This window comes from Panulirus ornatus, chromosome 57 (genome assembly GCF_036320965.1).
Source record: "Panulirus ornatus isolate Po-2019 chromosome 57, ASM3632096v1, whole genome shotgun sequence".
Lineage (NCBI taxonomy): Eukaryota > Metazoa > Arthropoda > Malacostraca > Decapoda > Palinuridae > Panulirus > Panulirus ornatus.
The window spans coordinates 3,646,301-3,660,579 of record NC_092280.1 but is presented as its reverse complement, the minus strand read 5'-3'; the positions used below and the strand labels follow the sequence as shown (position 1 = coordinate 3,660,579).

The 14,279-nt window shown below is 45.1% G+C and overlaps 1 protein-coding gene across 24 annotated transcripts in view; it reads left to right on the top strand.

The window, feature by feature from the left end:
* Glut1 (Glucose transporter 1) overlaps positions 1-14,279 on the top strand; it is a 904,849-nt gene that overhangs the window by 404,066 nt on the left and 486,504 nt on the right. The gene's annotated exons all lie outside the window — the stretch shown is intronic.

Below are 14,279 nucleotides of genomic sequence, written 5' to 3'. Positions count from 1 at the left end.
AGCGGATACAACCTTTTCTTCGTCTCTTCCTGGCCCTACCTCGCTAACGTGGGAAGCGGCGATCAAATATGAAAATGGTTGTGAGGTTTTGCCGAAGACCAGACAGGGTAGCTTGAGCGTGACTTTGAATGGAGAGAAGATGGGGGATGTGACACGGGTTCAGATACCTGGGAATAGCTATGGCAACATTTCGAACTGTAGGGGTGGAGGATGAGGAGGTCAAGGTCATATGTACATTAAGAAGGTGTGTGGAAGGAGAGGTCAAAGATGAGCACGTCTGTGATGGTACGATAGTTGCAGCGGTGCTGTATGGGTGTAAGAAGTGGGCCTTAATCTCAGAAGAATGGAAGAAGCGGGTAGATGTGTTAGAACAGAAGAAGCGGGTAGATGTGTTGGAACGGAAGAAGCGGGTAGATGTGTTGGAACGGAAGAAGCGGGTAGATATGTTGGAACGGAAGAAGCGGGTAGATATGTTAGAACGGAAGAAGCGGGTAGATGTGTTGGAACGGAAGAAGCGGGTAGATATGTTGGAACGGAAGAAGCGGGTAGATATGTTGGAACGGAAGAAGCGGGTAGATATGTTGGAACGGAAGAAGCGGGTAGATATGTTGGAACGGAAGAAGCGGGTAGATGTGTTGGAACGGAAGAAGCGGGTAGATGTGTTGGAACGGAAGAAGCGGGTAGATGTGTTGGAAGATGGAATGATCGAGAATGATTGTGTTGGGCATTACAGCGAAGATACTATGGCGTATTGAACATAGTTGAGGAAGCGAAGCTGGAATGCTGAAATCGTATGGCCATAATTGTTGAGAGCATGAGAAAGGGGATATATGTGCCGAGGGTGAAGGAAACAGGAAGTAGGAGACCAAGAATGAGATTGAGGGAGGAAAAGAGCCTGAACACGTAGAAGGGTGAGAAGCGTGCACGGGATAGAGTAAATTAGAGCGAAGTGGTATACGGTGGGCGATATGCTGTCAGTGGACTGAACCAAGATATGTGAAACGGTCAGGATAGGGGGATCTGGTTTCGATGTCTTAGCCAAGAAGCGGATATGAGTAATTGAAGCCGCTCTTCACATGTTCCCAGCGCTCCGTCACTACAAAGGAAACGAAGGTCGAACAAGGATATATATATATATATATATATATATATATATATATATATATATATATATATATATATATATATATATATATATGACATTAAAGTTTGTAATGGTTATGACAGTGTAAACACCTATTCCAAGCTGACTTAACTACTGCAAAACAAATATGGGCGTTTGAGTCAGAATTTATCCATTATACATCTGATACCTTTTGAAAATCAATGACGTCTATTTCTTGTCACTATCAGTTAGGCTAGACAGAGACATGACTGGCTCCGTCACCAGCCTTCCTGGAGGACCTGCCGCCACTGAGGAAAAAGCAATGCCATTCCACAGAGCCATCATAGACTTGCCTCGTATACGTTTGCTTAGGGAGATATTCGTCCATGTTAGTGTGTGGCTGAATTTCACAGTCCATGTCTTATTTACGTCGTGTTACGATAGCTTATCTCTTCTTCTGGATCTTGTGAGGTGTAAGTTGCCCCCACGCCCTTGGAACATAACGGAACCATTAAGGTTTATGTCCTGATCTTTGACCTGACCCATAAGGATCAGGTCAAAGGCCAAATGGCTGTCACACCCATGGATCGTCGTCCCCTGGTGTTCAAAGGGTTGAATTCTGTTTGTCACGGCCCCCTCAGATGGTATGCATAAAGTTTAATACAATTACTGGCTTAAACTTTATCGACCAACTTTTTTAAAATTCCGTATACATGCTTTTTTAAAAAGCAAATGGAAATGGAAATAGCCTGCTGGTGAAATGACGTGTCTGTTTTAGGGGGACAAGATACAGGGAAAATTGTCTTCCTTCTGTCATTTAAGGAGTGTTTGAGTTTTTAGAAGTCCTTGTTTAGTCTTGTATTTACATGATTAATAATTACTTCGTTCCAATAATTGATCCATTGCTCAGGATCAATATAATCATTTTGATGTAATGCCTGAGGGTTAATATTGACTGTGACCCAATGTTTTTTCAACCTTCCTGCACAGTAAGTTTCCTCTGCTGCTTCATATAAGTGATTGTGTATACCCAATACAGCTTAGTTTACCAAATGACGTCCTAGCTACGTCGCTTCGTTGTATATCAACTGACTGTTATATTTCTGTCTTGTATCTCCCCTAATGATGTGATTATTACACGAAAGTGCACTTGGGAACTTATCGTGTTTCATTTCCCCGTGATAAGAAAGGAATATATATATATATATATATATATATATATATATATATATATATATATATATATATAGATAGATAGATAGATAGATAGATAGATAGATAGATAGATAGTACATAATTCTATGGACGTGTGATTTCTGGTTTCCTTCACTGCGCACAGTTTTGTCCTCCCTCAAGACGTGACCCTCAAAATTTTATCCTCAAAAATCACATCGATTGTGTTGTGGTCACAGAGACGTTACTTAATGCTGTTACTGAGGATGTGTTACTTTCTATCGTAACGGAAGATGGTGCTGGCGTGGTGTTGGTGAGGAGGGAGGGTGTTACTGTGCTCTTACTGAGGCTGGTGTTACTTAGGGCTGTTACTGAAGCTGGTGTTACTTAGGGCTGTTACTGAAGATGGTGTTACTTAGTGCCATACTGAGGATATTGGTACTTATTACCGTTACTTGGGATGGCGTTACTTGGTATCAAACCTGAGGATAATGTTACTTAAGACTATTACTAAGGAATGATGTTACTTGATACTGTTATGAAGATAGCGTTACATAGTACCGTTAAAGGAGATGGTGTTACCTAATACTACTGTTCATGATGACGGTGTTACGTTACTTGTTACATATACTGAGGATTATCTTCCCGTGTTACCATGATCTGTGTGACAGCCACAGTGTCTCTGTGGTGAAGTAAGTTCCGTAAGTTATACCAGGGCGGAAATGAATGATGTGGTGGTGTTACTTTGCTGTGAAGTGATGGGGATAATGGGAGAGAGATGAGACACTAAAATCAACTTGAATGTCTGTTCTTATCTATTGCCATTATTAGGAAAGATATATTTACACACACACACAAACACACGATATATATATATATATATATATATATATATATATATCGTAACCACATATATAATGAATGTAATAGAATGTGAGATAATGAATGTGAAGAGGATACAGAGGTTTGAACATTTGTATAATAGAGAAGGTACAAGAGGTAGGGCCCCTTGAGTGTAGAACTCCCTCCCCGTACAGTACAAGAGATGTGGCCCTACGAGTGTAGAACTCCCTCCCTGTACAGTACAAGAGATGGGGCCCCACGAGTGTAGAACTCCCTCCCCGTACAGTACAAGAGATGTGGCCCCACGAGTGTAGAACTCCCTCCCCGTACAGTACAAGAGATGGGGCCCCACGAGTGTAGAACTCCCTCACCGTACAGTACAAGAGATGGGGCCCCACGAGTGTAGAACTCCCTCCCCGTACAGTACAAGAGATGTGGCCCTACGAGTGTAGAACTCCCTCCCTGTACAGTACAAGAGATGGGGCCCCACGAGTGTAGAACTCCCTCCCCGTACAGTACAAGAGATGGGGCCCACGAGTGTAGAACTTCCTCCCCGTACAGTACAAGAGATGGGGACCCATGAGTGTAGAACTCCCTCCCCGTACAGTACAAGAGATGGGGCCCCACGAGTGTAGAACTTCCTCCCCGTACAGTACAAGAGATGGGGCCCCATGAGTGTAGAACTCCCTATCCGTACAGTACAAGAGATGGGGCCCCACGAGTGTAGAACTCCTCCCCGTACAGTACAAGAGATGTGGCCCTACGAGTGTAGAACTCCCTCCCCGTACAGTACAAGAGATGGGGCCCCACGAGCGTAGAACTCCCTCCCCGTACAGTTTAAGAGATGTGGGCCCCACGAGTGTAGAACTCCCTCCCCGTACAGTACAAGAGATGGGGCCCCACGAGTGTAGAACTCCCTCCCCGTACAGTACAAATATGTCATCACAAATAGGGCGTCACACGCACGTCATTCTTAATAGGTTCTGACCATTTTTTTCATTTCCATTTTAATTGAATTTATGAATAATGACATTAATTACCTCTTTCCAGTATTTGTCGACAGCTTTGAAACAAGTAAAAAGAAACATAAAAAATTGTGAGGTAAGAGAGAGAGAGAGAGAGAGAGAGAGAGAGAGAGAGAGAGAGAGAGAGAGAGAGAGAGAGAGAGTCTGTCTCTTTACCTTAATAATGATTGTTCATTATTGACAACTTGTGAAAATATAATTCAAGTTTTGTGATGATATACGTAGCATTGTTTTACTGAGAATGATAACTAGGAAATGGGCAGTAGGCACACTGGCTTAACCATCTTGCCGACGTGTTCAGAATTTCCGAACTTAAAACTGGATCTTTCTTAAGTTACTGTAATGAACTTGTTTCACAAGCGTCAACTTTCAAAACAGAGTTATCTTCTGTAGGAGAGTTACGTCACCTGAGGAAGCAGTCATTGCCGATCACCAGGGGAAGTTAGCTGCCAGGAGTGTAGAGCAGGGAGGTCCAGGTCAGGTCAGGGTCAGGTCAGGGGTCAGGTCACTAGGTAAACCCCCACCAGAGCTGGCTACGCTGGCCAAGAACTTCCCTCCATGTCCTGTCGTCATTTGGCCACTCCAGCTGTAATTAGACTTCACTGACAATTGTTGTACATTAACTAGCGTGGGAATATGAATATTAATACTGTAAATTAGGTATGAGCAGGGGATGGCAGGGGTAGTGGCGGGGGGAAACAGGTAGTGGCGGGGGGGAGGCAGGGCTTGTGATAGGGGCGGTAGGTGTAGTTGTGGGAGAGGCCAGTCGAATAGAGGGGATGATCAGATTAGTGTTAGGGGTGATCAGGGTAGTAGCGGGGAGGCAGGGGTAGTGGCAGGGAAAAAAGGGAAAGAAGCGGGGGAGGCTGGGGTAGTAGTAAGGAGGCATGGGGTTGTGGTGGAAGAAGTGAGAGTTATTAGCAGGGATGCCCAGGGTAGTGGCGGGAGGGCAATGGTAGAGGTGAGGAGGTTGGGGGTAGTGGTGAGGAGGAAGGGGTAGTGGTGAGGAGGAAGGGGGTAGTGGCGGGGGTGGTTGGGGGTAGTGGCGGGTGAGGGAGGGGAGATCGTGGCGCCAGTGTAGAGGCAGCAGCAGCAGCAGCAGGAGGAGGACGAGCCGCGAGCAACGCTCACTGTGCTGGTGTCGGCCGTCGTAGGCAGACGCTCCCCGCCGCTTGCTCTTCCTCCCTCTCCCTCTCTCACTTTCCCTGGCCATCCGCCCTGCTTCACCCTCGGCAGCATGTACAACGTGGAAGTGCAGCAGCTGCCAGCCTCCTCGGTGAGCACCATATGCCCCCACTCCCCAGCACGTTGTTCGTTGGCCAGTAGTCCAGTTCCCCTGTAGCCTTTGGCCTCGACCGTAGCCTCCCCCCCGAACATCACGACGTACAGCAGTAGCGTGGCAGGACAGTAGAGTTAGACAGTACAACCCCTCTCTCTCTGGGGTCAGGGGGCCGCTGCCCCCCTACGTAACAAAGCCCTGGTATTGTAGTGGTCACTTGTCAGATATCGACCAAGCATCTCCCAGCTCTGGTATTGATCATATCTCTGATACCGAGCCAAGAACCTTCCCTCTGGTTGTGGCCCCCATCATCCAACCAACCACCAAGGTCGCCTCCCTTCCCTCTCCTTCAGCCCACCCTCCCCCAGCGGTGTCCCTCTGTGTGTGTACCTGGTGAATTGTAAGGAAGTAGATCTGGTTATGTAACGCCAGACAACAAGGAAGGTGGTCCAGTCAACAGGATATGGCTGGAACTATGCATCAAGGAGGACGCATCAATAAACTACTGGTTTCAGGAAATACTACGGTAACGTCAGTCAAGAGATGTGGAGAGAAATTACTCTTGTGTTATTGGGTTGGAAGGACGAAAGACGTCATGGTGTTTTGAAATAAAGAAAAGATGAATTTTCGTTCAGTGTTTATATATATATATATATATATATATATATATATATATATATATATATATATATATATATATATATATATATATATATATATCGTAAGGAAACGCAATGTGGTGAGAGAGGTAGTTTATTGCTCAAGAAGGACGTAGAACGTGTGACAGCCAGTGATAATGGCGAGTGGTCTGCGTCCATATATTATGGTCCACCGTGCTACTTCTACCCAACCCCTCTCCTCCCCTTGCCCCTCCAGGCGTTCGTCATTTGTTTCGTGAGTCACCCACCACATGTCGTGTCTAATTTGTGTATGTCTCTTTGTGCTTTATACTACTGTGTTCCTCCGACTTGTGAATTATGAAATGTAATTCTTCCGGTTGCTTATACTCTCATTTTGAGCCTTGTCTCTTTTATTCTAAGTCTTCAGAAATTTCGTCTCGTTCCAGTTTCGAAAATCCTGATGGATTTTCATTATTCTTCTTTGAAAGTTGTATATGTTTGTGCCCCATATAATGGTGCACTGGTGTAGTAGTTTGTTGATGTTGGTGTTCGTTTTTATGTTCCCTTGATGTCTGCCTGGCTGGGGGCCCTTGAATAGCATCTACTTTCACAGAACTAATGACTTACTTACCTTGAAGCTACGTGTAGGCTCAAAGGACAAGTGTTGAAATCCATGTTGGATTTTTGAAGTTACTGGATTTCCTTACTTTACGTAGTCCTTACGATGGTTTCGGAGGTCTTCTACCGCCACAGCTGGGGCCTGGGACCTTACCTTACCTTACGTATACCTTACGATGGCGTCGGAGGTCTTCTACCCCAACAGCTGGGTTCTGGTACCATATCTTACCTTACGTATACCTTACGATGGTTTCGGAGGTCTTCTACCCCCATAGCTGGGTCTGGGACCAAACCTTAGCTTATGTATGCCTTACAATGGTTTGGCAGGTCATCTACCCCTAACAGCTAGGTCTGGCAAACTTACCTTAACCCACCTAACCTTACGTGTATACCTTACGAGGGGTCTCTGGGCTCATCTACCTCCGCCTTCTCCAGCCCAGTCAGGTAAAGGCCAGTGCGAAGTTTTTGCCATCTTTTCTTAACCACTGTATTGACAAGATCATTGATTTCCACGCCCCATTTGCATCTAGATTTTTTGTTTCTATTCTTCGTGTTTTCTGTGACTTCGTACCGTTCCGGGGGAGACGAGAGGACACGTGTGTGGAGGAAGTGTTGGGGTTCCGCCTTGGGGACTGTGTGGCGCACTTGGGAGGCCTGCTCTGGCCACGGGTGTGGGTGGCAGCAACTTCCCTCGCCTCCCTCAGGATTCTGAAATTTTACATATCCCTCACGATGTCCATTTCTTGAATATGAAGACCCTTATGTATATATATATATATATATATATATATATATATATATATATATATATATATATATATATATATATATATATATATATATATATATATATATATATATATATATATATATATATATATATATATATATATTGTCTCTGTGGCAAGAGAGAAACTATTTCTGAGTATTTCTTAAGATGTTAAGAAATGGAGAAATTCTTCGTCAATACTGTGAAAAGAAGAGCATTACGTGCCTTCTTTGTTTTGTGAATTATTCTGGCGAGTGTTATTGTTTGTGGGGACCCGGGTCGCTCATACTAATAGGAGTGTGAGGAGGTTGCAACATACTGTTTGTTGTGGTCCTCACACTGGGGTGTAATTTGGCTGGCTTCCGCCTCACATCACACTGGACGTATCTCTAAAATGCCTCGTCTATTTGCTGATAGAAGCGTCCTTCCCTGTAGTTGATATTATAATTCTTTATCGGTGGTGATGATTAATTAGGGAAATCACTGAGTACGGTAATTGTTACTCGACTACCACTCCTCCTGCCCTGCATGTTGCCTCTGGCTTTCAGAGTGAGGGAGGGAAACCAGTACACACAAGACCTGCGGCTTCCTCAGTGTGTCCAGTACTCATGAGTTGACCTTATGTGATGAGAGTTCGTGTAGAGTGTGATGAGGCTGAGCCCCTGTCGCACACCATACCATCCACCTCCGTACTTCCATCTCTTTCCTCCCTCCTTACCTTCCCTCCAACGCTCCTTTTTTTTGACCCATTTACGTATCTTCCTTCCACTTTAATGTCATACTTCTTACCCCACACCTCAGCCTCTGATCGGCCAAGCCTCTCGCATCCATCACACGCAAGACCTCTACACTGCCCTAGAGCCATCAGCCTATCTCTTATGGAATTCTGATGTTCCGTCGAAAGTTTTAATGTAGAGGGAGTGAGGTGATGGGCGACAGAGCCCCGAGTTATTTGTTATGTAAGCCTGGAGGGGCTTGCTCGTTGGAGTGAGGTTGGTCCATCAGATTCATCCCCGGGGTTTTACATGTTCATCTGGGGATGTTCCATCAGTCTGGGCCCCGACAGTCTCACTCGTTGAGGTGGGGGAAAGTAAGGGATAGACACGTCACTCCTCTCCACCATTCCTTCCCCCCAACAATCCCACTTCCACCCTCACCAGGGGACAGTAGCAGCTCCATCAGACTGGACAACATTAGCTCCATTACTGTCGCTTTCTTGCTTCAGGCATAGCCCCAATAAGCGAGTTTTCATGTCACCCGACATGAAAGAAAAATATTCTTAAACCTTCGAAATTTTCTAATACCGGAATTTATCCAAAACATAGAAGAACTCCATTTATATATGTATTGGCAATTGATTTTAGATATGTGAGGCTACATAGGAGGATTGGATGTTTGTGAGGAGGACGCTGAAGAGCCAGGAGTAGGGTATGATTGTTGTTTCTGACGAGGCGAGCTAGTCAAAGGTTGAGTTAATATGCTTATACTGGCGTAATGGGCCTGAGAACCTCCCATCCTCTCCGCCTGGGAATCCAAACCTCCTCCTAACTGGATTAGAATAGCTTCCTGATGAATACTTTTTCCTCTTGTAGTATTATGACCTGCCAGTAGGGGGCCAAGGCATATTGCTACGGTTGGGCCGACTTGTGCACTTGTAGTGACGTCGAGTTTAAAGCATTTATGTCGACCTTTTCGTGCAGGTAGGTTTCAGGGGCCAGGTACAAGTGATGGTATTGTCACCATTTTTATTGTGATGTGAATTCAGTCCTGAATTCTGAGGGGACAGGGTCCTCTAGCGACTGACGGATTTGGTGATGGGTAATGAAACGCGGCAAGCGACGTCCGTAGACTTTTTCATGTGATGTATAGACGATTGCCAGTTTACGGTCGAGGGAGAGAAGATTGTTGGAGATAACAACAGGGGAGATGGTTGTAGATCTCATTAGGGGAGAGATTGTTGGAGATTGTCAGGGAGATATTGTTGGAGATTATCAGGGAGATATTGTTGGAGATAACATGAGAGGTTGGGGATGACAGTCAGGGAGAGATGGTTGGAGATAACAGAAGTTGGTTGTGAATATCATACGAGGATAGATTGTTGGAGATTGTCAGGGAGAGATTGTTGGAGATGATAGGAGAGGGTTGGGGATGGTAGACGGGGGGAGATTGTTGGAGAGAGAGAGTGGTGTAAAAACCATCTGACCAGACCTACTTTGCCACCTGGGATGGTAACAGAGGGAGCCACAAGGCTACAATTAGGGCTGTGTTTCCATAGCGAGGTGTATACACCATGGCCATTACTGCGAGGAGAGGCCAACGGCGCGTGTAAACAGTGCTTTACCACATCTCGTCCATACTCCCTCCCTCCCTCCCTCCCCCGCAACTCCCTCTCTGGCCCTATTTATAGCCGGGCCACTTTAGTCAGTTATCGCTTCAAGCATCGCTCTTATCTCTAGCATCTGGCCTTATCTCTTATCGGCGCAGGGGTTCGAAAATGGCCCTCGACCTCCCAGTTTCCCGACTAATAAAGGAAACAATTGATTTTTACGGAAAATCGTAGTATGGTTTAACTCCTGCGTGGCAGCCATTCCTTGGTAATGCCAGTAACGCCAAGAGTATCTGTGACAGTAACAGGGAACGCCCTTGATAACAACAGTAACAGAACGTCCACAGAGTGTAGTAACATATGACACCTTTGGTAACGCAGGATACTCATGGTAGCGGTAGGTACACATAACACTCATGGTAACAGCAGTAACACTGTACACCCTTGGAAATAACAGTAACAAAATACATCCATGGTAACAACAGTAACACAGCACATTCATAGTGACGATAGTAGAATGTAACACCCTTGGTAATTAGTAACAACTATTTGGATGCAATGGATTACTTTACTGGCCACCAAGCGCTAGGTTGAGTCCCATTGTCCTTTGAATGCTTGGTTAAGTCCATCTGTCTATAGGGTGCTAGGTTAAGTCCACCTGTGTTAAGTCCTTCTATCACTTACAGTGCTACATTAAGTCTCTGTTACTTACAGTGTTAAGTCCATTTATCACTTCCAGTGCTAGTTTAAATCCATGTGTTACAGTGCTAGGTTAAGTCTATCTATTACTTCCAGTGCTAGGTTAAGTCCAGGTGTTACAGTGCTAGGTTAAGTCTATCTATTACTTCCAGTGCTAGGTTAAGTCCAGGTGTTACAGTGCTAGGTTAAGTCTATCTATTACTTCCAGTGCTAGGTTAAGTCCAGGTGTTACAGTGCTAGGTTAAGTCTATCTATTACTTCCAGTGCTAGGTTAAGTCCAGGTGTTACAGTGCTAAGTTAAGTCTATCTATTACTTCCAGTGCTAGGTTAAGTCCAGGTGTTACAGTGCTAGGTTAAGTCTATCTATTACTTCCAGTGCTAGGTTAAGTCCAGGTGTTAGAGTGCTAGGTTAAGTCTATCTATTACTTCCAGTGCTAGGTTAAGTCCAGGTGTTACAGTGCTAGGTTAAGTCTATCTATTACTTCCAGTGCTAGGTTAAGTCCAGGTGTTACAGTGCTAGGTTAAGTCTATCTATTACTTCCAGTGCTAGGTTAAGTCCAGGTGTTACAGTGCTAGGTTAAGTCTATCTATTACTTCCAGTGCTAGGTTAAGTCCATGTGTTACAGTGCTAGGTTAAGTCTATCTATTACTTCCAGTGCTAGGTTAAGTCCAGGTGTTACAGTGCTAGGTTAAGTCTATCTATTACTTCCAGTGCTAGGTTAAGTCCAGGTGTTACAGTGCTAGGTTAAGTCTATCTATTACTTCCAGTGCTAGGTTAAGTCCAGGTGTCACTTACCGTGCTAAGTTAAGTCCATCTTTCTATTTGATACTCCTACGGCTGGTAACGCGACGCAAGAGAACAACAGAAATCGGACTTCGTGCAGAGATTCGGAAAAATATTGTACATCATTTTGTTGTGTTAATCGTGATTATCCGTAACTGCCTTGTCAGATTGGACGTAACGTGTTTGTTATTCAGTTTGTTTGTTGTTTGATGTGATGTGATTGGCTGATAGTGTAGGACATGCAATGTTTGTTCTGGTGCCTCTGTTGATGAATGAGCGAGGAAGTTGATGGAGAGTGTGGTTTATTAATTCCTGGGTATCGGATGTATTCCCTTCATCAATTCTCTACCTCGGGAGCTTAACGGTACGACCCTATGGTACGATAGTATGGTCTCTGAGCACGACGGTGCAGCCCTGAGGAGCACCCTGGTATGGTCTCTGAGCACGACAGTGCAGCCCTGAAGAGCACCCTGGTATGGTCTCTGAGCACGACAGTCCAGCCCTGAAGAGCACCCTGGTATGGTCTTTGAGCACGACGGTGCAGCCCTGAAGAGCACCCTGGTATGGTCTCTGAGCACGACGGTGCCGCCCTGAAGAGCACCCTGGTATGGTCTTTGAGCATGAAGTTAGAACGGTCGATCATACCGACGCCAGGGCAAAGGTCACGCGATCTTACTCAAGCGTCGTACCGTCGTGCTCAAGGGTCTTACCGTCGTGCTCAAGGGTCTTACCGTCGTGCTGAAGGGTCGTACCGTCGTGCTCAAGGGTCTTACCGTCGTGCTCAAGGGTCGTACCGTCGTGCTCAAGGGTCTTACCGTCGTGCTCAAGGGTCTTACCGTCGTGCTCAAGGGTCGTACCGTCGTGCTTAAGGGTCGCACCGTCGTGCTCAAGGGTCGCACCGTCGTGCTCTAGGGTCGTACCGTCGTGCTCAAGGGTCGCACCGTCGTGCTCAAGGGCCGTACCGTCGTGTTTAAAGATCTCCTTGTCGTGCTCAAACGCTGTACGCCTGTGTTCAAGGGCTGTACTGTTGCTGTCATGGATTTTACTGTTTCAGTTGCTGTCAAGGGCTGTACTGTTGCTATCAAGGGCTGTACTGTTGTTGTCAAGGGCTGTACTTTTGCTGTCAAGGGCTGTACTGTTGCTTTTAAGGGCTTACTGTTGCTGTCAAAGGCTGTACTGTAGCTGTCAAGGGCTGTACTGTTGCTGTCAAGTGTTATATTGTTGCTGTCAAGAGCTGTACTACTGTTGTCAGGAGTTATAACTTTGTTGTCAAGGGCTGTACTTTAGTTCTCAAGGGTTGCACTGTTGTTATCAACGGGGTTTGCCCTGCCGTTGTCAACGGGCTGTGGTATGTTGACCGTTGTACTAACTCAGCTGAACTGCTCCGTGGCACGTACCGTCCTTGCTTATGAATAATACGAGCAAACCACACGTCGTAGACCAGCGAAACTTTCCAAGCTTTGCTGTAAATTTTTGCTCCGGTTGCAACCAATATTTTCTTCTTGTGTTTTTCTCTAACATTTTGTTGTTATTGTTGTTGTTGTTGTTTTTCGTGATAAGAGATCAGCATGGTGGCCTCATAAATACCCTACGCCAAAGGTTTAGGTACATGCTTATTATCCTCGTATATCCTGAATACTTTGCGAATATTTGACTTGCCAATTTACAGGGTTAACTTTCGCCAACTTATAACGTGAGGGGAATTGTGTTTACCGTTATTTAGCATCGTGAATTAGCGTCGTTTTGAAATGAATAAAGATCATTCACTTACTGGGAGAAAATGGTACGACTGGTAAGAGAGAGAGAGAGAGAGAGAGAGAGAGAGAGAGAGAGAGAGAGAGAGAGAGAGAGAGAGAGAGAGAGAGTAAAAGAATGTTGCCACAGGGAATATTATAGGTATTTCCTGTCTCTTGATTGGTTATATTTGTTGTGATATTATGTTCTGTGAGACCTGTGACGACGACTGATGTCCTCAGCTAGGGTGAGTGAGATGGTATGGTGATGTTATATCAGCTGAGAGTCGGTTCATATCAGCTCGGAGACCGGATTATCTCAGTTAGGAGTCAGCTTATATATGTCTGCATTCATTGATAGGTGTCTGAGGTAATGTTGATGTCATTGCAGAGAAAGTATGCATGATATCATCTCTGCTGAAGTAAATATGATATCATCTCTGCTGAGGTAAACATGATATCATCTCTGCTGGAGCAAACATGATATCATCTCCGCTGAGGTAAACATGATATCATCTCAGCTGAAGCAAACATATCATCTCCGCTGAGGTAAACATGATATCATCTCTGCTGAGGTAAACATGATATCATCTCCGCTGAGGTAAACATGATATCATCTCTGCTGAGGTAAACATGATATCATCTCCGCTGAGGTAAACATGATATCATCTCTGCTGAGGTAAACATGATATCATCTCCGCTGAGGTAAACATGATATCATCTCTGCTGAGGTAAACATGATATCATCTCCGCTGAGGTAAACATGATATCATCTCAGCTGAAGCAAACATATCATCTCCGCTGAAGTAAACATGATATCATCTCTGCTGAGGTAAACATGATATCATCTCTGCTGAGGTAAACATGATATCATCTCAGCTGAAGCAAACATATCATCTCCGCTGAGGTAAACATGATATCATCTCTGCTGAGGTAAACATGATATCATCTCCGCTGAGGTAAACATGATATCATCTCCGCTGAAGTAAACATGATATCATCTCCGCTGAAGTAAACATGATATATCAAGTGTACTAGATCGACACCCTCCTGTGTTCGTTATCATATACTGACCACATGCCTCATGTATGAACACTAGAGTCATGTATTTCAGAGAAGAACAACATGAAATTCCGGCTGTAAGTGGCCAGTGTATCTAATGGACGTGAGTGAAGAAGTTTCCTGATATTGGTGGAGTGGTGGCGTTTTCGTTGGACGCTCCTCGCCATCTCGCGATTGCCTCCTTCGGAACCCGTGGGAGAAATCTGGCGCGGTGGGAGGTGAGAGAGAGAGAGAGAGAGAGAG